This window comes from Triticum urartu, chromosome 2 (genome assembly GCF_003073215.2).
Source record: "Triticum urartu cultivar G1812 chromosome 2, Tu2.1, whole genome shotgun sequence".
NCBI classification, from domain to species: Eukaryota; Viridiplantae; Streptophyta; class Magnoliopsida; order Poales; family Poaceae; genus Triticum; species Triticum urartu.
The window spans coordinates 622,364,938-622,387,573 of NC_053023.1; positions in this window are offsets into that span (position 1 = coordinate 622,364,938).

Here is a 22,636-nt window from a genome sequence, read left to right on the forward strand (position 1 = left end):
CAAGAGGCTGAGCGAGCGGTTCAGCTGGCAGTGGAGCAGGCGGCTCATCAGACTTTTCTGGCTTATCCAGCAACCTCGATTGAGGCAGGAGTGGCCACAAGAACCGGAGGTGTCCCTTGCCTGGTGCCGGCCATACGTAATGAGCGCTTGCTAAAAGACTTCAAGGGGCCTCGTAAGGTGCCTAACTACACGGCTGACTTGTAGCCTGGGGCCTGGATTGAGAGTTATGAGATGGCAATGGGGTTGTTGGAGGTCAGCGACGTGGCAATGGCTAAGTATTTCACTATGATGTTGGATGGAACGGCTCGCACTTGGCTAAAAGGATTGCCCCCCAATTCCATCGGCTTATGGGCGGAGTTAAAAGCCCGGTTCATTCAGAACTTCAAGGACACATGCAAACAACCTATGTCAATCGTGGACCTGACTAATTGTAAAACAAGAGGAAGGTGAGTCCACAACCCATTGGGTGCGCCGGGTCAAGGAGATAATGCATTCATCTGATAAGATGGATGCTGGATCGGCAGTCTTAATGTTGGAGAAAAATTGCCGTTTTGAACCTCTGAAACAGAAGCTGGGGCGACTCAAGCGTGACTGCAATGACATGGGCCAGTTGATGGCGGCTCTGGTTAAGTATGCTGATTCTGATAATACTAAGGATCCCTTGTCTGATGAGGAGAAAACAGGGAAGGGAAAGAAGAATGGCAACGGCAAGGGTCACCAGCATAACCCGGCAAATCAAGGAGGTAATAAATGTAAGGCTGATGAATTTGTGGCTAACACCAATACATAGGGTAACAATCAATGGCGTAGGGGTAGGCAAACCCCTCGGTCAGGCGGGTCAGGTCCCACCCTCGAGCAACTATTGAATGAACCTTGCCCAAGACACGGCACCCGGGAGAAGCCAGCAACCCATCTGTGGAAGGACTGTACGATCATGAAGGCATTTAAAAATTCAAGCGCATTTGACGGAGGTCACGGGTCTGGCAGCGGTTCAGGCGGAGGCGGCTTTCATGGCCCGGGCGCCGGTTTAGGTGGAAGCGGTTTTCACGGTCAAGGCCATACAGGTAACCAGGCAAGTTACAATCAACAAGCCGGCCAAGGCAATCAGCAGCAACCGTCCGGATATCAGAGCAACCCAAAATAGTTGAATAGTGGGCAATACCATGTATTTACCACTAGTTTGTGCAAGAGGGACTAGAAGCTTCATAAGAGGGCTGCCAATGCTGTTGAGCCGGCGATACCACGTTATTTGAGGTGGTCTAAACAGCCTATTGTGTGGAATAGAGAAGATCATCCTCCCCGGGTTGACAACCCGGGTCACTTAGCCTTGGTAGTAGCACCTCGGGTCAGTGGATATAAATTCACTAAAGTGCTTATGGATGGAGGTAGTAGCATCAAAATCCTCTACTATGAGACGTTCCATCAGATGGGGTTGACTGATAAGAGTCTTAAGCAATCCAACACTGTTTTTCAAGGTGTTGTACCTGGCAAATCGGCATACCCAGTTGGTAAGATTGAGCTGGAAGTAGCCTTTGGGGATGAATATGATTCCAGGGCGGAGAAGTTAACTTTTGAGGTGGTTAAGATCAAAAGCCCATATCATGCTCTATTTGGACGACCGGCTTACGCCAAGTTCATGGATCGGCCGTGTTATGTATATCTACAGCTCAAGATGCCAGGTTATAAGGGCACTGTTGGCGCCCACCGTGGGGCTATCCCACGATGGTTTTGAGTTCTTGAAGGGCAGCTTCGATGGACTCAAGGGATACGCTGTGGGCCGGATGGTGAAGAGTCGTCGCGGCAAGCTCTACATCAACAACGCAGGATGGGGTCTCGAGACCGATTCAATCGAATACAGGTACCGGGTCCCCTTTGGTGGGATTCACGTCTTCATCAGCAAGATCGGCGAACCGGCCCCCGAGCCGGACATCTGCACCGACATCATCGAAACGGCTCGGGGTGCAAGTTCTTCGCCGGTTCAGCCCGAGGCAAGGCATGTTTTCGTAGGTGTCGTCCATGGATCGGGGTACGAGGAAGGACCGGTGTCCGATGGAGAAACCGTAGTCTGCTCTGATGACGAGTCTTCTAGAGAAACCGAATCGCTTTACCAGTTGCAGGACGGCCAGATTGAGGGAGGATCCGAGGGCAACAGTATTCCGGATTCCCCCGGTCTGCCAAACCAGGCCGCCATCTTCATGGCCGGCACACAATCGGCGCCTCATTCATCTACCGCCGCAGCAATGCTATTCGGTTCAACGACGGCCACACCAGCAGGGGTAGGAAGCTCGGCGCCACCTCCGGCCCAAGTCTTGTCTGATTTGTTCGACGCTCTGGCAACATTGATGTCCGCGGAGGTGGACGCAACAGCTAGGGATCAGCACGATGCGGAGATTGTAAAAGTGAAAGATTAGATAGCCCAGGCTAAAGTGGACCTGGCAGCAGAGAATGCCAGGATGGCTACGGAGCGGGCCGAGTTGGAAGCACAGGCTTACCGGATTAGACTGGATCGGAATGCTTCAGAGGAAGTCATGAGAAGAAGGTACCGATCACGTCTCCCGTCAGTTTATGAGCCGCAGAATCTTTTCAACACGCCAGGTGTAGGAGCTGGTAACCAACCCACGCTAAACCGAGCGGGGGCGCCGGGAGCAGGAGCGTCGGTTCAGCCGCGCACGACGGACCGCGCACGACGGACCTGCCTTGCGAGAACAATGTTGTACCACAAACGCCACCCGGGCATTATTCCAACCCGTTGGACAACATTGTGGCTGCCGCTTCACGCCTGGCGGCCCTCCCAACCGACGGCGAGTCACCGGTTGTGGTGGAAGCGCGTCGGGCCAGGGATCTCCTTCAGACAGCACTAAATCAACAGCAAGCATATTCACACAGCCGTGAGAGGATTCATTCCACTCCCCGTCCAAGCCGGAGTTATAGCACACACGTGGAGGACGAACCGGCCGTGTCCAGTAGTGCACGTCGCCGAAATTCGCCACGAGGGAACAACCCGGCTGGGGGAGGTGCTAATGCGCAAGATGTTGTGGACCATGGCCGCGCACGTCGAGAGGCCGAGTTGACAGCTCGACACGGAGCACGACAGCATACTCCGGTTCACCCCACCGCCTTCGTGGAGCCAGGGGCGATGTTCAGTTCCTTAGGGGTACCATGTTTAAATCCCGCTTTGCGTAATGTGTGACTACCCAAGGATTTCAAGGGACCCCGTAAGGTACCAAATTACACCGCCGATTTGCAGCCAGAGGCGTCGGTGGAAAGCTATGAGATGGCAATGGAGATGTTAGATGTGGATGAGGCGGTGTGTGCTAAATATTTCACCATGATGTTGGAAGGAACAACTCGCACTTGGTTGAAGAGCTTGCCATCCAACTCTGTTGGATCATGGGACGAACTGAAGCACCAGTTTATCCAGAACTTCAAGGATACGTGTAAGCAGCCAAGGTCAATTGTAGATCTGGCCGCTTGTGTCCAAGAAGAAGGGGAGTCCACGACCCATTGGGTCAAACGGGTCTCGGCGATTTTGCATTCATCAGATCGTATCAATGCGGACACCGTAGTGTTAACGTTAGAGGGCAATTGCCGTTTCAAACCGTTGAAACAGAAGTTGGGAAGGCTCAAACGTCACTGCAACGACATGTCAACACTCATGGCCGCTTTGGTTAAATATGCCGATTCAGATAATACCAAGGATCCGGATTTAGAGGAGGACAAACCGGAGAAGGGTAAGAACAACGGCAATGCCAAAGGCCAACAACATAATCCGGCAGGCCATGGAAATACTGGTAAGCGCAAGGCCGATAGTAGTTTGGACTTTGTCGCAAATACCAACGCACAGGAGAATGGCCAGCGCTGTAAAGGCAAGCAGCCCCAGAGGGGTGGAGGTCCAGGCAATAACTTGGAGCATTTGTTAAATCAGCCATGTCCAAAGCATGGATCGAAGGAGAAACCGGCATCACATCTCTGGAAAGATTGTTATATCATGCGGGATTTCAAGAATTCCAATATGTTCCAAAATAACAGCGGCCCGCCCGGCGGTTTAGGAGGAGGTTTCCACGGGCCGGGTTACGGAGGTGGTGGTTCCGGTTCAGGGTTTCCAGGCAATCAAACCGGAAACGTCAATCAAGGACACCAAGGCAACCAGGGAGGCTACAACCATCAGGGGAGTCAGCAGCAGCAGCAGCAGTCGGGTTATCAGAGCAATCCCAAACAGCTGAACAGCGGGCAATATCATGTCTTCACTACTAGTTTGTGCAAATGTGATCAGAAGCTTCACAAAAGGGCAGTCAACTCCGTTGAGCTGGCAGTACCTCAGTATTTACACTGGTCGGAGCAACCTATTTTGTGGAGTAGAGAGGATCACCCGCCCCGGGTTGATAATCCAGGTCATTTGGCCTTGGTGGTAGCCCCTCAAGTTGGGGGATACAAGTTCACTAAAGTGCTCATGGATGGGGGAAGTAGTATCAATATTTTGTATTATGATACATTCCGCCATATGGGGTTGATAGATAAGGATCTTAAACTGTCGAATACGGTATTTCATGGTGTGGTGCCTGGTAAGTCTGCATATCCTGTTGGTAAGATAGCTTTGGAGGTAGCTTTTGGAGATGACTACGATTCAAGGTCAGGAACATTGACATTTGAGGTGGTGAAGATCAAAAGTCTGTACCACGCCTTATTTGGGCGGCCGGTTTATGCTAAGTTTATGGCAAGGCCATGTTATGTTTACCTACAGCTTAAAATGCCAGGTCATAAGGGGACTATCACAATACATGCAAGTAGAAAGATTGCTTTGGAGTGTGAAGAAGGTGATGCGGCTTATGCTGAGTTGGTTTGTGCCATGGAGGAGTTAAAATTCTATAAGGAGCAAGTTGATCCGGCAGACATGACCTCCTTAAAAAAGCCAACTACGGAACATGATCCAGCATTGAAGTTCAAATCAACTATAGACACTAAGATGGTTGACTTTGTCCCTGGCGATTCATCCAAACAGTTCAACATCAGCGCTAACCTGGATCCCAAATAGGAAAGCGCGCTCATCGAGTTCATCTGTGAGAATTGGGACATCTTTGCATGGAAACCTTCTGACATGCCAGGTGTACCGAGAGAACTCGCTGAGCACACACTCAACATTGATCCTAAGTTCAAACCGGTCCGACAGTTCCTCCGCCGTTTCAACGAGGAAAGACGCAAGGCTATAGGTGAAGAGGTAGCCCGTCTGTTAGCTGCTGGGTTTATTGTCAAAGTTTTTCATCCAGAGTGGTTAGCCAATCCGGTGTTGGTTCTTAAGAAAAACGGCACTTGGCGCATGTGTGTGGACTACACAGATCTAAACAAGGCTTGCCCTGCAGACCCCTTTGCTCTCCCTCGCATTGATCAGATAATTGATGCTACGGCGGGTTGTGACCGTTTGTGTTTTTTGGATGCTTACTCTGGTTATCATCAGATCAAAATGGCAGTTAAGGACCAGGAGAAGACAGCCTTTATAACTCCCTTTGGAGCCTTCTGCTATGTTTTCATGCCCTTTGGACTCAAGAGTGCCCAGGCAACTTACCAGCGATGTGTTCAGAATTGCCTTCATAAGCAAATTGGGCGCAATGTTCATGTGTATGTGGATGATATTGTGGTCAAATCCAGAAAGGAGGGGACATTGATAGATGATCTACGGGAAGCCTTTGACAATCTCCGGGTCTACAAGATGATGCTCAATCCGGAGAAGTGTGTTTTTGGTGTCCCAGCAGGCAAGCTCTTAGGCTTTATGGTTTCAAACAGAGGCATTGAGGCTAATCCGGAAAATATTTCAGCAATTACGTCCTTGGCTAAACCGGCATGTATTAACGATGTTCAACGTCTGGCCGGCCGGATTACAGCCTTGATCCGGTTTATCAGCCGCCTTGGAGAGAAGGCCATCCCCTTATATCAGATGCTCAAGAAAACAGATAACTTTGTCTGGAGTGAGGCAGCCGATAAGGCGTTTGAAGATCTGAAGAGGCAGCTAGTGGAACCGCCCGTGCTGGCAGCACCGATCGATAAAGAGCCATTATTATTATATGTGGCTGCTAATACCCGGGCTGTCAGCGTAGCCATTGTGGTAGAGCGCAAGGAGCCTGGCAAAGAGTATCCGGTTCAACGGCCGGTTTATTATATCAGTGAGGCGCTCATTGAGTCAAAGCAGAGGTATCCACATTGGCAGAAACTGGTGTATGGGGTGTTTATGGCAAGCGAGAAGCTCAAACACTATTTTCAGGGCCATCCTATCGAAGTGGTCAGTTCAGCTCCTCTAGGCGACATCATTCAAAACAGAGAGGCAACTGGCCGGATTGCCAAGTGGGCCATTGAGCTTGGACCTCACGGGCTCAAATATATACCCCGCACGACGATCAAGTCCCAAGCACTCGTGGATTTCATCAACGATTGGACGGAGTTACAGGCACCTGAGGAGAAACCAGATAATACATACTGGACTATTCATTTTGATGGGTCCAGACAGTTAGAGGGTTCGGGGGCTGGAGTCGTATTAACTTCCCCACGAGGTGACAAGTTTTGTTATGTCCTCCGTTTAATGTTCCCTTGTACTAATAATGCAGCTGAATATGAGGCTTTACTCCACGGTCTTCGGATGGCTAAAGAGATGAATTTGAGCCGGGTTAAGTGCTTCGGCGATTCAGATCTAGTGGCTCAGCAAGTGTCTGGCACTTGGGATTCTAAGGACCCACTCATGGCTGCATATCGGCGAGAGGTGGACGCAGTGGCTGGTCACTTTAAAGGTTATCAGGTGGACCATATAGACCGGCGGAAGAATGAAGCGGCGGACGCTTTAAGTCGTCTTGGTTCCCAACGTAAACCGGTTCCGCCCAATGTCTTTCTTGATGTATTGCACAATCCGTCAGTCAAAATACCAACCGAAGAAGATTTGGCTATTCCTGATCCGGAGGCTCAGTTGGTGGCAGCTTTGCATGCCATACTGGATTGGACGATCCCGTATCTGGATTACATGAACCGGGGCGAGTTACCAGCTGAGGAAACATTGGCTCGATAGATAATCCGGCGTTACAAGTCCATGACCATACTCAACGGGGAGTTACATCGTTATAGTGTTTCAGGAGCAATTTAGCGATGTGTTTCTCGTCAAGAAGGTTGTGAGATTTTGCGAGAAATTCATGAAGGGGATTGCGGTCACCACGCCAGTTCAAAGTCGTTGGTTGCCAAAGCTTTTCTCCATGGTTTTTACTGGTTGACGGCGCATGTTGATGCGGAGGATTTAGTCAAAAGATGTGATGGATGTCAAAAGTTTGCCCGCCGTGCGCACGTTCCGGCTCAAGAGTTGCGGATGATTCCAATTACGTGGCCATTTGCAACTTGGGGGCTGGATATGGTTGGACCCTTCAAGCGCTCCAAGGACAAGAAGACCCACCTGTTAGTAGCAGTTGATAAATTCACTAAATGGGTGGAGGCAGAGCCAGTCAGCAAGTGTGATGCAGCCACGGCGGTTCAATTCATCAAAAAGGTGATATTCCAATTTGGCTTTCCACATAGCATTATAACAGATAATGGTACTAATTTATCAAAAGGAGAGATGGAAGAATTCTGTCAACGTGAGCACATCCGGCTTGATCTAGCATCAGTGGCTCACCCCCAATCTAATGGTCAAGCGGAAAGGGCAAATCAAGAAATTCTACGGGGTATCATACCAAGGCTTATGGTTCCCTTAAAGCGGACGCCGGGTTGTTGGGTCGAGGAGCTACCTTCTGTGTTATGGAGCATCAACACCACACCCAATAGGTCTACGGGTTACACGCCTTTCTTCATGGTTTATGGAGTGGAGGCAGTTCTTCCTAGTGACATCCATCACGATTCGCCCCGTGTGGCAGCTTATGTTGAAGCTGATAATGAGAAGGCACATCAGGATTTTCTAGACCTGTTGGATGAAGAGCGGGATCTTGCAGCAGCACGTTCGGCAATTTATCAACAAGATCTTCGACGTTATCACAGCCGCCGGGTTAAAACTAGAACCTTTCAAGAAGGTGATTTGGTGCTCCGGCTCATCCAGGATCAGACTGATATGCACAAGTTATCCCCCCCTTGGGAAGGACCCTTTGTGGTCAGCAAAAATCTGCACAACGGATCCTACTACCTCATTGATGTTTGAGAGCATGAAGACTCACGTCAATCGGAGGAGGAGACAAAGCGGCCATGGAACATAGTTCTCCTTCGGCCTTACTATACTTGAGGCCATAGGCTCTTCACCTGTACATATTTATGACAGTGTATATACCATATAATAAACCGGAGCCTCCGTTATAGGCGGGGTATCTGTTCTTTCTTATATCATATGTGTGCTTTTACAAGTTAACGGTCAAAGCGGAGTATTTGTTAAACCGGCCTTAGCAGCTGCGTAAAGATAAAGAAAATCACTAGGGGGCTTGGTCATGTTTGAACCACAGCTACACCTCTTGATAGGCATTTCAGCCACACAAGGAAAAATTTGTGGAGCCAAAGAGAGTATTGTACACAGTACAAACTCAAACATAGGCACACGCTGAGCATCACTCACAAAGTTACTTGGGGGCTCTCTTTTGCAAAGCAACAAAGAGTTTGAAAGCACCCTCGTAATTGGCTATCAAGCCATGGCTTGGAAGCCTGGTGTATTCACCTAAAACCCCAGGTTAACCTGCCTTCATCAAGTAAGCCACTCCTATCCAGGTAATCCTGGCATGACCCATCGAACGTGTGACAAGTCAATCTTTCACAGACCCTGAACTTGTCACAGTTAAAACGATGATTGGTTAATTGGAGGCCAATCTTAAAAGGCTTTGTTAAATGGTTTAACTCAGAGGCCTGGCAGCCCATGAAAAGCCTCGATTTGGAGCCTGGCAGCTTGTAAAAAGCCTCGCATATTTTCCTATTTGAATTTTGTTTGTTGACAATCATAAGTATTTTTTGATAAACCGGCATCCTTGACCCGGCTTGCTTTCCAACCACTAGTTGTTGGCACACGATCAATTATAAACCGGTGGTCATTGACCCGGTCTGGTTTTACTAAATCACCAGTGTTATAAAGAAAATCCGTTAGTTATACCGGTCCGGTTTAATACATAGACCAGCATTATGAAGATGAAATTATCAAACGTATCGGGTTGGTGTTAAACACCTTTGCTGTATACACGTTTGTTCAATTAATGAGGTATGTTCTGTACATTATTTTTTGTATAAACACTTGATTATTCAGCTAAAGTACTATATACTTCTTGGATATTATGACATGTTTAGCGGCAAACCGCTAGACATTTTTAAGTTTTTTTGGACCCGGGAAGGCAAGTCATCATAGGCTATGCATAAAATATATCCTGAAGGGCGGCACAGATTGTTACAAAGCGTTATGAAACATGCTCGATGGCATGGCAGATAAACAAAGTTTCAGCTATCCTATTACATGAAGCTTCAAAGCGGCTCAAACAGTGCCATTGTTTTTCACAGTAGCCATATAAACCGGCGACCGGATCAGGACTCTTCATCACGACGGTTTGACGGTTGCGGATTAGTTGGTGTAGGCACTTCTTCATCCCTCCCCAGCCGTTGGAAATCAGCCGTTGACCAATCGATTCCGGTTAAAGTTTGGAATACTGCTTCCTCATGGATAAGATCAGAAGGGTTAATATCAGGGGCATAAGTGTGCTTACGAATCGGAGGCACAAGTTCTTCGACTTCATGGATCTCGTCCGGCTGTCTTTTCCCTTCTGCATCATAAAACGGTTGAAAATGGGACAAATCGGTGTCCTCAGCCAATTTGCTGGCCGCTGGCCACATCTGTTTGTTCAGCCGCCGAAGATCATCATTGTCAAAGTTTGAACCGTCTTCTTTAACGCCTGGATATCCTTTAATGATATCCTCTGCTTCAAGGTCTGGAATCTAGGCCTTGGCTCGAATAAGGGCGGTTAATGCTCCTACTCTCGCAGCGGCTCTTTTCAACTCGGCAATACGCGCCGGTAACATGCCCAGCTTCTCAAGGGTCTCCTTAATCAACGTTGGCGCCGGTTTGTTATAAGCCGTTGTACTAATGGCTCGTTGAGACCCAGAGTATAGCTGCTCAACCAATGTATATGCCGCTTTGAGCTTCATTCGCATATCTGCACCAAGATGAGTGATCCGAGTTCCTGCCAAAGATTTTATCAACATTTTGGTTAGTTTTAAGATTCATTGACTGGTGCAACATACATAAATAGACACTTACCAAAGATAGCAGAGGTCATAGCATTGATTTGGCGCTTCAAACCGGCTAGTTCTTCAACCACCGGTTTCAGTGCACCCTCGGCATCTGCAGCTCTTTTGGTTAAATCGGCTTTTTCGGTTTCCCATTCAGCACGATCTTGGTTTAAGGATTCTTTCAGCTTTTCCATTTTGGCCAGGGCCTGCGTCAGCTCCTCTTTGGCTTTTGCAGCTTCGGCTTGTTGAGACTTCACATTTTCTTGCAAGTCAGAGTTTTGGGCATCTTTGTTTCTCAGTTCAGCCTGCAACATTGAAGGTATATTCAACAAAACAACATATTTATGCACTAAGTATAAAGCATATAACAAGTTATCCACTTCATACTTGGGGGCTAATGCCTCTTTGCTTTCAAATACTACCCTCTATACAAGTCTCCAGAGCAATGCAAGCATTATCCTTGACACTTGGGGGCTAATGTATGTTTGTTCTAAACCGGCGGTGTGGATTAAAACCGGATTAACTTGCCAAGCTGCAGAACGTTATCTAATTTTTTCAAACATGAGTCTTATCTATGATTGAGGACACACCTTTGCAAGGATCAATGATGGGATGCTTGAAGTGTTACAAAGACCCGGTTTATGATTAACAATCATAAAACGGTTCTTGGAGGCTACATGGAATAGTATTTCAGCTATAAATCAATGTACAAGGGAGAAGCATTTACCTCATATCGTTCTTTCATCAAATTCACCAAACCGGCTTCATAATCCCGGTTTGAGTGCAGACAGTTTAAGAAGCCGGAGTGAAGCTCATCAGCGTTAAGATGAGCATAGTTTGATAAGTCGTTGCTCCATTTAACTTTATCCTTGGCAATTTGCTCTTCTTTGGCACTATGCTGAGAAAAAATGACGGGATGACCAGGAGAGCTGTGGCCTATTCCAGTAATAATAACGTCATCACCTTGGCCTTCAGGATTTTTGGTGGATGATGATGGAATTTCAGTGTCTTTCATTGGATCAGCCCGGTTTGGTTCTGCCGATTCAGTATCAGGGGCGGTACGCTCAGCATCTGTTGGTTCGTCAGTGTGTTGGCCGTCAAGGGGTGGATCATCAAAAGTTGTTTCAGGATGGAGGCCTTCCGGTTCACCAGTCTGATCCGGTTCACCTCCTGGTTCTTCTTCTTCGGCAACAGGGTCTTCTGGCGGATTGGTGACCCGAGCTTTCTTGCTGGGTCTGGCTTTGGCCCTGCAAACAGAATAAGAAAGGATTAACATCCTGTTCAAAAGATGTAGGGTGCATTGAAAGGAAAGGTTTTTCATAACTCACCCGGCCACAGTTTTCAAAGGGGGGAGTTGAGTTGTCGTCGATTCACCAGAAGAGGAAGGAGGTGTCACCTGATAATTTGAATCGGACGGATTAAGAGACTGTCTAAAATAACCTGCCTTGGGGTAAGAATGGTCAGAAGTAGGAGTGACCTCAGACCGGCGCTTCCGAACCGGAGTATCAGGTAAACCGGCAGAGGTGACCTGTTGGCCACTGTGTCGGGTTATCCGGCGAGGTTCATGCTGTTGAGTCTTCAAAATAAATGTTGGATCCAAGTGAGCAAGAGGATGAGAAAAGCTTACTTTCTGGATTGTTTGGCGAGTTTTTTGTGTTGGCATACAGTCTGAACCGGAGGAAAGGGTAATTACCTCTACGTCATCAGCCTGACTAGCTTCTGCCTCCTCCTGAGGAAGATCATTGTTAACAAGATGCATAAAAAGAGAGCCAAGTGAGTCAAGTTCTACCTCAACTTCTGGGTCATCAGTATCATCATCAAGTTCCATATTAATCCGGTCAGCCGTTTTCCGCTTTGACGTCCGTTTTACGGCTTTGGTCTTTGGGCGGGTTGGTTTGACCACTTTGTCTCTAGTTGGCTTTGCCGCTTTCTCTATGGATTTCCGTTTCCAGAAGGGGTCATCACCCTATATATATAAAGAAGAAGGGTTACAGCTTGTATAAGTTAGAGATATTAGAGATGAAGAGGAAGTGTAATGCTTACAGCAGGTGGTTTGTTCTTGGTATAGAAGGGACTCAGACCGGTTTGACTACAGACCAGTTCCGATTCATTTAGAATCTTCTTTACACCTTCAGTAACTTCTTCCTCAGATAATTGGATGTTGCAATGGCGTTGAGGATCATCAACTTCACCGGTATATTGGCACATTAAACTGGGACGCCGGCTTAGCGGCAAGATACTCCAGGATATCCAACAGCGCACAAAATCCACACCTGTTAAACCGTTTGCCATAAAGGCCCAGAGTTTGGCGATTTGATGAGCCTATTTTGCCCTTTCTGAAGAGCTCAGGCGTTGTGGCATTGGGTGAGTATTGGATAATCTATGATCACGGAAGCCGGGGAGGGGATTTTCATCCTCAGGCGAAGTGTCTCTGCAATAAAACCATGTTTGGTTCCATTCCTTTGGGTGGCTATGATGTTTGGCATGAGGAAATTCCACTTCTTTCCGCTTTTGAATCGAGACACCACCAAGCTTTGTGTTCGGGCCATTCACAAACTCTGTGCGCCGGTTTAAGTGAAAGAAATCCCGCAACAGTTCTGCAGTTGGTTCTTCTTGTAAATAGACTTCACAAAAGACTTGGAAATTGCATAAGTTGGAGACTGAGTTGGGACCAATATCTTGTGGATGCAGTTGGAAGCTGGCAAGCACATCTCGATAAAATTTTGACCCTGGCGGTTTGAAACCACGGCCTATATGGTCAACAAAGATTACCACCTCGCCTTGTCTTGGGGTTGGAGGATTCTCAATTCCTGGAACTCGCCATTTGATCTCAGTTTTCTTAGGCAGAGAGCCGATGCTAACCATCTCATTCAATTGAGCCTCAGTAACCCGGGAACGAGCCCAGTTGCAGGCAGTGAATTGTTTGGCCATTGCAAAGCGAACAAACTGAAAATGAAAGGCCGGTTTATAAATTACGCATGATTATACACAAGAGACAAGGGAGTAAGAAACATACTGCTATGATAAATGGTACAAACCAGAGACTAGTATAATGAGAGACAAAAGGTAATGCTAGCGCAGGATTGATCAGACACTGTTAAACCGGAGCATAATTATGAAGGTAACATGCTTTTCCGGTTTATCAGAGGGCTAATGGCATAGACTATTTATACAAATGTTAAACGGCTTATATCGGTGCGAGGAGAAACGGATCTCACAGGAACATAGAAACAGATCTCACAGTGATGTATAAAACATTCGGATCTAAAGATAAGACAGAAAAGCAAAAATAATTGGATCTTGAAGGGGTGCAGAACTGAAGCAATTTTTGACAGACTAGATCAGTTTTTTGCGCATAAGGATTTTTGATGACCATGGTAGGTAAGCTATGGCAAGATATGCATGAAGCATAAAGTGTCCATTTATTAAAGGAAGAACATGGAAGAATAGCACTGGTGAACTTCGGAAGAACTGCGAAGAATGTCGAAACCCTAGAACAGATCTATGGTGAAAAAAGCAGAGAACTTACCGGAGCTGGTGAGGAAGCGGAAGGGCGCCGCAGTATTCTGGTGCGTTCAGGGTGATGCAGTGGCCAAGGTCGGAGCAGAGGCGACGGTCGACGGTGGCGACAGAGCTTCAGAGGCTGAGCGGCGCGAGGAAGATGACGCGAAGAGGCACGGGGGGAAACAGTGAAAATGACCCCTCGGTCCTATTTATAAGGCGAAGTGATAAAATGGTAAGTACGTGAATCGAGGAGCCCAAAAATGGATAAGTTAATAAAGGTGTCGCCTCGATGAATGGATATGTGTTAAATGAAGGAAATCTCCGGCATCAACGGATGGATGACGTCAGGGCGGTTTATCGTAATTTTGAAGTATGACATCATGGCGGTTTACAAGATCAAAAATGAAGATAAGAGAGAAGATTTTTTCTAAGTGTGGAAGATTGACATGAACAAGTTCAAACCAATCTGGGGCCTAATGTTGGGGATATTACTACTGGAGGTAAACTGGCCTTATGTAGCCGGGTTGACTCTTTGAAGATTAGAAGTACATGAAGATGTAAAGATGATGGTGCTTTACGGAGGGCCCAAAGGCGGGTTACAGTCTGTAAAATGTAAACCAGCCTAGTCATGTAACTTGTATAGTAAGATAGAAAGAGAGAGGCCAAACCGAATACGTTTATGATCCGGCTTCGGGACTCTGTAGCCTGGCGGGCGTCAACCTATGTATATAAAGGGACGACCCAGCCGTAGTTTAGGGACAGACAACAACAACTCGAGAGCCAGACAAAGCGGATTTGCTCCCTGGCCTTCGAAACCCTAGCAATACCAATCACAACTAGACGTAGGCTTTTACCTTCGTTGAAGGGGCCGAACTAGTATAAACTCCCGTGTCCCCTTGTCCGGTTTAACCCCTTTAAGCTAACCCGTTGCGATGGCTCCACGACTAAGTCCTTTCACGAGGACATCTGCCGTGACAAACCCACGATAGGCACCATTACACTGCATGGAAGCCGGAAAATAGCCCTGGAGTGTGAAGAAGGAGATGATGTGTATGCTGAGTCTATTTGTGCAACAGAAGAGTTAAAGTTTTATGAAGATAATGTTGACCCGGCAGACATGACGTCGTTAAAGAAGCCAACAACGGAGCATGAGCCGGTGTTGAAATTCAAATTAGCTGATGACACCAAGACGTTTGACTTTGTGCCCGGCAACTCATCCAAACAGTTCATCATCAGTGCCAACTTGGATCCAAAATAGGAAAGCGCGCTCATCGAGTTCATCCGTGAGAATCGGCACATCTTTGCATGGAAACCTTCTGATATGCCAGGTGTCCCAAGAGAACTCGTTGAGCACACTCTCAATATTGATCCGAAGTTTAAGCCGGTCAGATAGTTCCTCCGGCGGTTCAACGAGGAAAGCGCAAGGCCATTTGAGAGGAGGTGGCTCGGCTCTTGGCAACCGGGTTCATTGTGGAAGTTTTTCACCCAGAGTGGTTGGCCAACCCGGTGCTTGTACTCAAGAAGAATGGCACATGGCGTATGTGTGTGGATTACACTGATTTAAACAAAGCTTGTCCAGCTGACCCTTTTTCCCTCCCTCGTATTGATCAGATCATTGATGCTACGGCGGGTTGCGCGCGTTTGAGTTTTCTGGATGCTTATTCAGGTTATCATCAGATCAAAATGGCAGTTAAGGACCAGGAGAAGACATCCTTCATTACTCCGTTTCGAGCCTTCTGCTATGTGTCTATGCCTTTTGGGCTTAAGAGTGCCTAGGTGACTTATCAACGATGTATGCAGAATTGTCTTGACAATCAGATTGGGCGCAATGTTCATGCTTATGTAGATGATATCGTGGTGAAGTCCAGAAAAGAGGAAACCTTAGTAACAGATCTGAAGGAGACCTTTGATAACCTCCGGGTCTACAAGATGATGCTTAACCCAGCTAAGTGTGTTTTTGGAGTTCCGGCTGGCAAACTCTTGGGTTTTTTGGTGTCTAACAGAGGTATTGAAGCTAACCCAGAGAAAATTAAGGCAATCACCTCCCTGGCTGCATCAATGATGTTCAACGGCTGGCGGGTCGTGTCGCTGCTTTGAGCTGGTTCATAAGCCGGTTAGGGGAGAAGGCAATGCCTTTGTATCAGAATATGAAAAAGACGGATGATTTCATTTGGAGCGATGCTGCAAACTCTGCTTTTGAGGATTTGAAGAAACAACTTGCTGAGCCACCGGTTCTTGCTGCTCCGGTCGAGAAAGAGCCGTTATTGTTATATGTAGCCGTTAACTCCCGAGCTGTTAGTGTGGCGATTGTGGTGGAACGCTAGGAGGCTGGCAAGGAACATCCAGGTCCAACGACCGGTTTACTACGTCAGTGAAATGTTGATTGAGTCTAAACAAAGATATCCACATTGGCAGAAAGTCGTATATGGGGTATTCATGGCGAGCCGGAAGCTCAAGCATTACTTTCAAGGTCACCCAATCACTGTGGTTAGCTCTGCTCCGTTGGGAGACATCATTCAAAATAGAGAAGCCACTGGACGAGTCGCCAAGTGGGCCATTGAGCTTGGGTCTCATGGGTTGAAGTATGTACCACATACTGCAATCAAATCTCAAGCGTTGGTTGACTTTATTAATGATTGGACAGAACTGCAGCTGCCAGAAGAGAAACCAGATAACACATATTGGATGATTCACTTTGATGGGTCCAGACAATTGGAAGGCTCGGGGGCTGGAGTTGTTTTAACTTCCCCTCGAGGTGACAAGTTTTGTTATGTGCTACGACTGATGTTTCCCTGTACTAACAACGCAACAGAGTATGAAGCCTTGCTCCCTGGTCTTCGAATGGCCAAAGAGATGAGCCTGAGCCGGGTCCAGACAATTGGAAGGCTCGGGGGCTGGAGTTGTTTTAACTTCCCCTCGAGGTGGCTCAACAGGTGTCAGGAAAGTGGGATTCAAAGGACCCTCTCATGGCGGCTTATCGCCGTGAAGTCGATGTTGTTGCAGGACATTTTAAAGGTTATCAGGTGGAACACATTGACCGTAGGAAGAACAAAGCGGCGGATGCTCTAAGACGGTTGGGGTCTCAGCGTAAGCCGGTGCCACCTAACACCTTTTTGGATGTTTTGCATAACCCATCTGTTAAGTTACCTACAGAGGAGGATTTGGCCGTTCCTGACCCGGAGGCACAGTTAATGGCGGCTCTTCACGTCATCCCAGATTGGACAATACAATTCTTGTCTTACATGACCCGGGGCGAGTTGCCAGCGGATGAGACCCTGGCCCAGTAGATAACCCGGCGGTCTAAGTCAATGATGATTTCAGACGGAGAGTTATACCATCGCAACGTCTCCGGAGCGTTTCAGCGGTGTGTTTCTCCTGAAGAAGGCCAAGAAATACTTCGTGAGATGCATGAAGGCGACTGTGGTCATCATGCCAGGTCAAAATCTCTTGTGGCCAAAGATTTTCGTCATGGTTTTTACTGGTTAACGGCTCATCCCGATGCAGAAGATCTGGTCAGTAGGTGTGATGGATGTCAAAAATTCGCACGGCGAGCACATGTGCCGGCTCAAGAGTTGTGGATGATTCCAATCACCCGGCCGTTTGCGGTCTGGGGGCTTGACATGGTTGGAACTTTCAAAAGGTCTAAGGATAAAAAGACACATCTTTTAGTGGCAGTTGAAAAATTCACAAAGTGGGTTGAGGCAGAGCCAGTGAGTAAGTGTGATGCGGCCACGGCGGTTCAGTTCATGAAAAAGGTCATTTTTCGTTTTGGTTTTCCACGCAGCATTATCACTGACAATGGCACTAATCTATCCCAATGGGCTATGGAGTAGTTTTGTCAACGTGAGCACATTCGGCTTGATGTTTCTTCTATAGCCCATCCTCAATCCAATGGTCAAGCTGAGAGAGCAAATCAGGAAATCTTAAAAGGTCTCAAACCCCAGCTTATGGTTCCCTTGCAGCGGACGTCGGGTTGTTGGGTAGAGGAGTTACCCTCGGTGCTGTGGAGTATCAACACCACTCCTAACAGGTCTATAGGTTATACACCTTTCTTCATGGTTTATGGAGTGGAAACAGTGTTGCCTAGTGACATCCGTCATGACTCGCCCCGTGTAGCGGCTTATGTTGAAGCTAATAATAAGCAAGCCAGACAGTATGCACTTGACTTATTGGATGAGGAAAGAGACTTAGCAGCGGCTCGATCAGCAATCTATCAACGGGACCTGCGCCGTTATCACAGCCGCCGGGTTAAGTCCAGGACTTTTCAAGAAGGTGACCTGGTGCTCCGGCTCATCCAGGATCTGTCAGATGCACACAAACTATCCCCGCCTTGTGAAGGACCCTTTGTGGTTAGTGTCGGTGTCAAAACCGGCGGATCTCGGGTAGGGGGTCCCGAACTGTGCGTCTAAGGCGGATGGTAGCAGGAGGCAGGGAACACGATGTTTTACCCAGGTTCGGGCCCTCTTGATTGAGGTAAAACCCTACGTCTTGCTTGATTAATATTGATGATATGGGTAGTACAAGAGTAGATCTACCACGAGATCAGAGAGGCTAAACCCTAGAGGCTAGCCTATGGTATGATTGTATGTTGTCCTACGGACTAAAACCCTCCGGTTTATATAGACACCGGAGGGGGCTAGGGTTACACAAGGTCGGTTACAAAGGAGGAGATATACATATCCGTATTGCCTAGCTTGCCTTCCACGCCAAGTAGAGTCCCATCCAGACACGAGACAAAGTCTTCAACCTTGTATCTTCATAATCCAACAGTCCGGCCAAAGGATATAATCCGGATATCCGGAGACCCCCTAATCCAGGACTTCCTCAATAGCCCTTGAACCAGGATTTCAATGACGATGAGTCCGGCGTGCAGTATTGTCTTCGGCATTGCAAGGCGGGTTCCTCCTCCGAATACACCACGGAAGAATTTGAATACAAGGATAGTGTCTGACCCTGCAAAATAAGTTCCACATACCACCGTAGAGAGAATAATATTTCCACAAATCCAATTTGCTGACTTGTTTTGGCAACACGACATCATGCCATGGCCCGGTGATTATTCGAACCGTTTCCTTTAACTAGCACCGCACATAACGCGAGGCAGTTTTTTGACACGTCTTGTCAAAGCAGAGATCATGTCCCCCTTATTACGGGATTCTCATCAATACGGACGTGGGTAACCCAACCGCACCATCGATTATGGCGCTTGGGGGATAAGCGAGTTTTACCAGGCTAGTGGGGACGCATAGTTTCGTCCGCCCATATAAAGGGATAAGGATTCACCTTTTCATCCACGCCTTCTTCCTCCTTTGCTCATCCATTTTCGCGCACTCGAGCTCTAGCGCCCAAGTCCGCACTTCCCACCTCAACCTTCTCCATCCATGTCCAGAGCGGGAGGCAGGTGGATGGTCTCCTCCGTCACGGAGGGACACATCAAGAAGCTGAGGAGAGCCGGATACCTGTCCAACGACATCGCGCACCGGCTCCCAGATGAAGGGCAGCTCATCCCCACCCCCAGGCCCCATGAGAGGGTAGTGTTCCTTACCCATTTCCTCCGCGGACTGGGATTCCCTCTCCACCCATTCGCCCGAGGGCTCAGGTTCTACAACGACCTGGATTTCCACGATTTGGCCCCGAACTTCATCCTCGACATCTCGGTGTTTATCGTCATGTGCGAGGCATTCCTCCGCATCAAGCCCCACTTCGGCTTATGGCTGAAGACCTTCAATGTCAAGCCGAAGGTAGTGAGCAGCCGCCAGGTGGAGTGCGGAGGCGCCATGGTGGGCAAGATGCCCAACGTCACATGACTCGAGGCATCCTTCGTGGAGACCGTAAAGGGGTGGCAATCGGGGTGGTTCTACATCACCGAGCCGCGTGGCCCTAAATGGGCAGCGGCCCCCGAGTTCCGATCTGGCATCCCCACGCGGCTCACCTCCTAGCAAGAGAAGGGCCTGTCCTGGGGTAGTTCCGGAGAGCTGACCAGACTACAAACATGTATTCAAAACATGGTGAACAAGAAGCTCAAACTCGTAAACGTAGTCCAGGTCATGCTCATCCGCCGGATCCTCCTGTGCCAACAACGGGCTTTCAACTTCTGGGAGTTCGACCCGGCCCAGCACCGAACTCTGAACAGGCTCTTCGACACAACTCACGAGGATGCCTGGAAGGTGCTATTCAAGGGTGCCGAGGTTCCCCCTCCCACTACCGAGGATCGCGGATTCTGCGCGAAGCGCCAAGCCAGCGCGGTAAGCTGTTTTACCTCTCACCGGATACTTGTTTTTCATAGTTTGACTCTATGCGGGATCTAAGCTCCCGTACCTTTGACAGGACTGGCAGGAGACGATCGGACAAATCAACCGTCCGGCTCCTTTGCCCGAAGGCCCAGCAGACGCTCTCCTGACGAAGATGCTGACTCTGGCTCCTTACAAGGTGCCGGAGAAGACCAAGAAGGCCAAGGGAACCCGAAAGAGTTCCCGACGCCAGGCGTCATCGGACTCATCGTCCGATAACTCTGCGGCACACTCCTCCCCCGAAGACAAGGAGGAAGAAGAAGATGCTCCCCCTTCAGTTGGGGGAGACAAGAAAAGGAAGGGCGCCCCAACTGGGGAGGCCGAAGTGTCCAAGAAGGGAAGGACTCTCCTTCCGGACAGTTCCACCACCGCCGCCGAAGGTGAAGACGAGTGGATGCTCAGGGCCAAGCCCCTGGCGAAGTCGTAAGTATTCGGATACCAGAGTAACTCATAGCATTCCTTTGTCGCACTGCTTCCACTAACGCCGAATATGATTATGCAGGCCACCACGAGCCAGTATCGATGTATCGTCGGACGGCTCCCAGGGCTCGTCGGATATGGATAGCGATCCACTTCCGACCGCCACCTCCCCTTGCCCTGCGGACGATGCCGAGGTATTGTCTCAAGAGGCACCGGGTCGAGGGGAGACAGTCCTGGAGGCGCCTCAAGGCGACCTTCCGGACTCCGGGAGCATAGGGAACAAGGCCCCTGAGGGCTCCGAGTTCGGCCCTCGGCCGAACACCGCACCGGAACCTCCAGTGGTTCCGGACTCGGGCAGGCGGCCTCCTTCCAAGAGGGGCAAGACGCCTGTGCCGGTGACCTCTGTCCATCCAGAGGCGCCAGATAATCTGATGGGAGCGCTTCGCAGCGCTTCCATCGACGAGGAGCACCGTACTATTATGAGTACGGTGGTCCAGAAGGTTCAGTCCGCCAAGAGCGGATTGACTGAAGCCTATGCTAGCCTTCTAACAGGCTTTGAGGTAAGTGTTTAAAATATAGGAAAAATATTACCGCATAGATAGTAGCCCCTGATGCTATTTTCGGTGTTCATAAAGAAAAGCCGAACAGAGGATCAAACAATATCGCAGGAGTCTAATATAAGTATGTCAATATGCGTATGCAGGCTTCACTGCTGGCATCTACCGCACTGACTGCGGAGGTCGCTGCACTGAAGCAGGACCTTAAAGGGTCCAAGGACGAGCTCGGCCTTGCCAAGAGGCAGCTCGAGGAGAACAAAGGTAAGTAGTACCTAGTCTATGGATATGTATAAAAAGAATGCTATTGCAAAATGACAGGATCATCATGAATTTGCCATGGCCATGCCGGGGGTCTAATCCACGAGCACCTATGGGACCGGCGGACTGAGTCCCTTTCGGTTCGGCGGGGGCGAGGGTCGCACGAAGAGCGGATCGAGGCGAAGCACACGAGCGGTTTACCCAGGTTCGGGCCGCACGGATGCGTAAAACCCTACTCCTGCTTTGTGGTTTGTATTGAGTTCTTGCTCGGGAGCGCGGAGTGCTACAGTACACTCCAGCAGCTAACGAGACCGAGCGTGAGTGTTCTCTTTTCTCCCCTTTCTACATTGCGCATGGGCCTCCTTTTATATGCTCAAGGGGTCACCGACAGGTGGCAACGTAGACAAGGGTAAATATGGAAAGGTGTTGCGGTTGGTACAGCTACCTGCTACAGTGTATCATACCTAACCCTGACGGCAGGGGACAAGCGCATTAAATGCCCGTCTGCGTCGCCTAAATAGTGCAAAAGGGACCGTCAGGGACGCCACCGCTCGCCATGATGGCAATCTTGTCAGGGCCGCTTGCCCCCGCGCGCCGCTGGCTGCACAGCCTCCCGCCACGTACGCCTAGAAGGGTCCCAGAGCGACACATTGGTGGATGTGCTGGAGCGCGGGCACAGAGTGGTGGCTTTCCGCGGCAAGCGCCTTGCCGCGGTCGTTGTCTTGTCGCGTCCGGGAGCTTGTCGCTCACCGGGCCTTGCCGGGACGCGTGGCGCGTCGCGGCAAGTTCCTTGAGATGCCTTGGTTGGCCTTCCGGGCAAGCTCCTCTTGCCGGGGTCTTGTCTCCTTGGCTTGGATACTTTATCCTTGAATGGCTCCAAAGGAACCACGGAGGACCTTGGCGGTCACCCGGCAAGCCTTGCCGCGGGATGCTGCGACTGCCCGTGCACAAGTTCGGGATACTAGGGTACCCCTACTCTAGTACACCGACAGGAGCCCCCGGGCCTGGGCCATACATGGTGCCAAGCGCTGTTGGGCCAGGCCCAAAACAGGGCACGGGCACGCGCGGCCTGGGTTACGCCGTATCTCTCCCCGTATCCACCGCGCCCTCCCCGAATGGCACGCGTTGAATGCGGCATCGTGGGAGAGATCGTGGGTGGTTTCTTTATTCGGAAAGGCGGAACGTCCGCCCCCTCCCTCTTTATAAGCATGGGAAACAGGGGTAGTTCGCCCATTCACCGGTTGCTACTCCAATCTCGGAAACCTCCGCCGCTCCCTCGTCTTCCCAAAGCTGAAAGAGAGCAGCGCCCCGCTCCCCATCGCCACCAGCACCACCAACGCCGTCGACCTCCTCCACCACTTCCGCCATGGCTCTGAGAGCCGACAAGGGGAAGGTTGT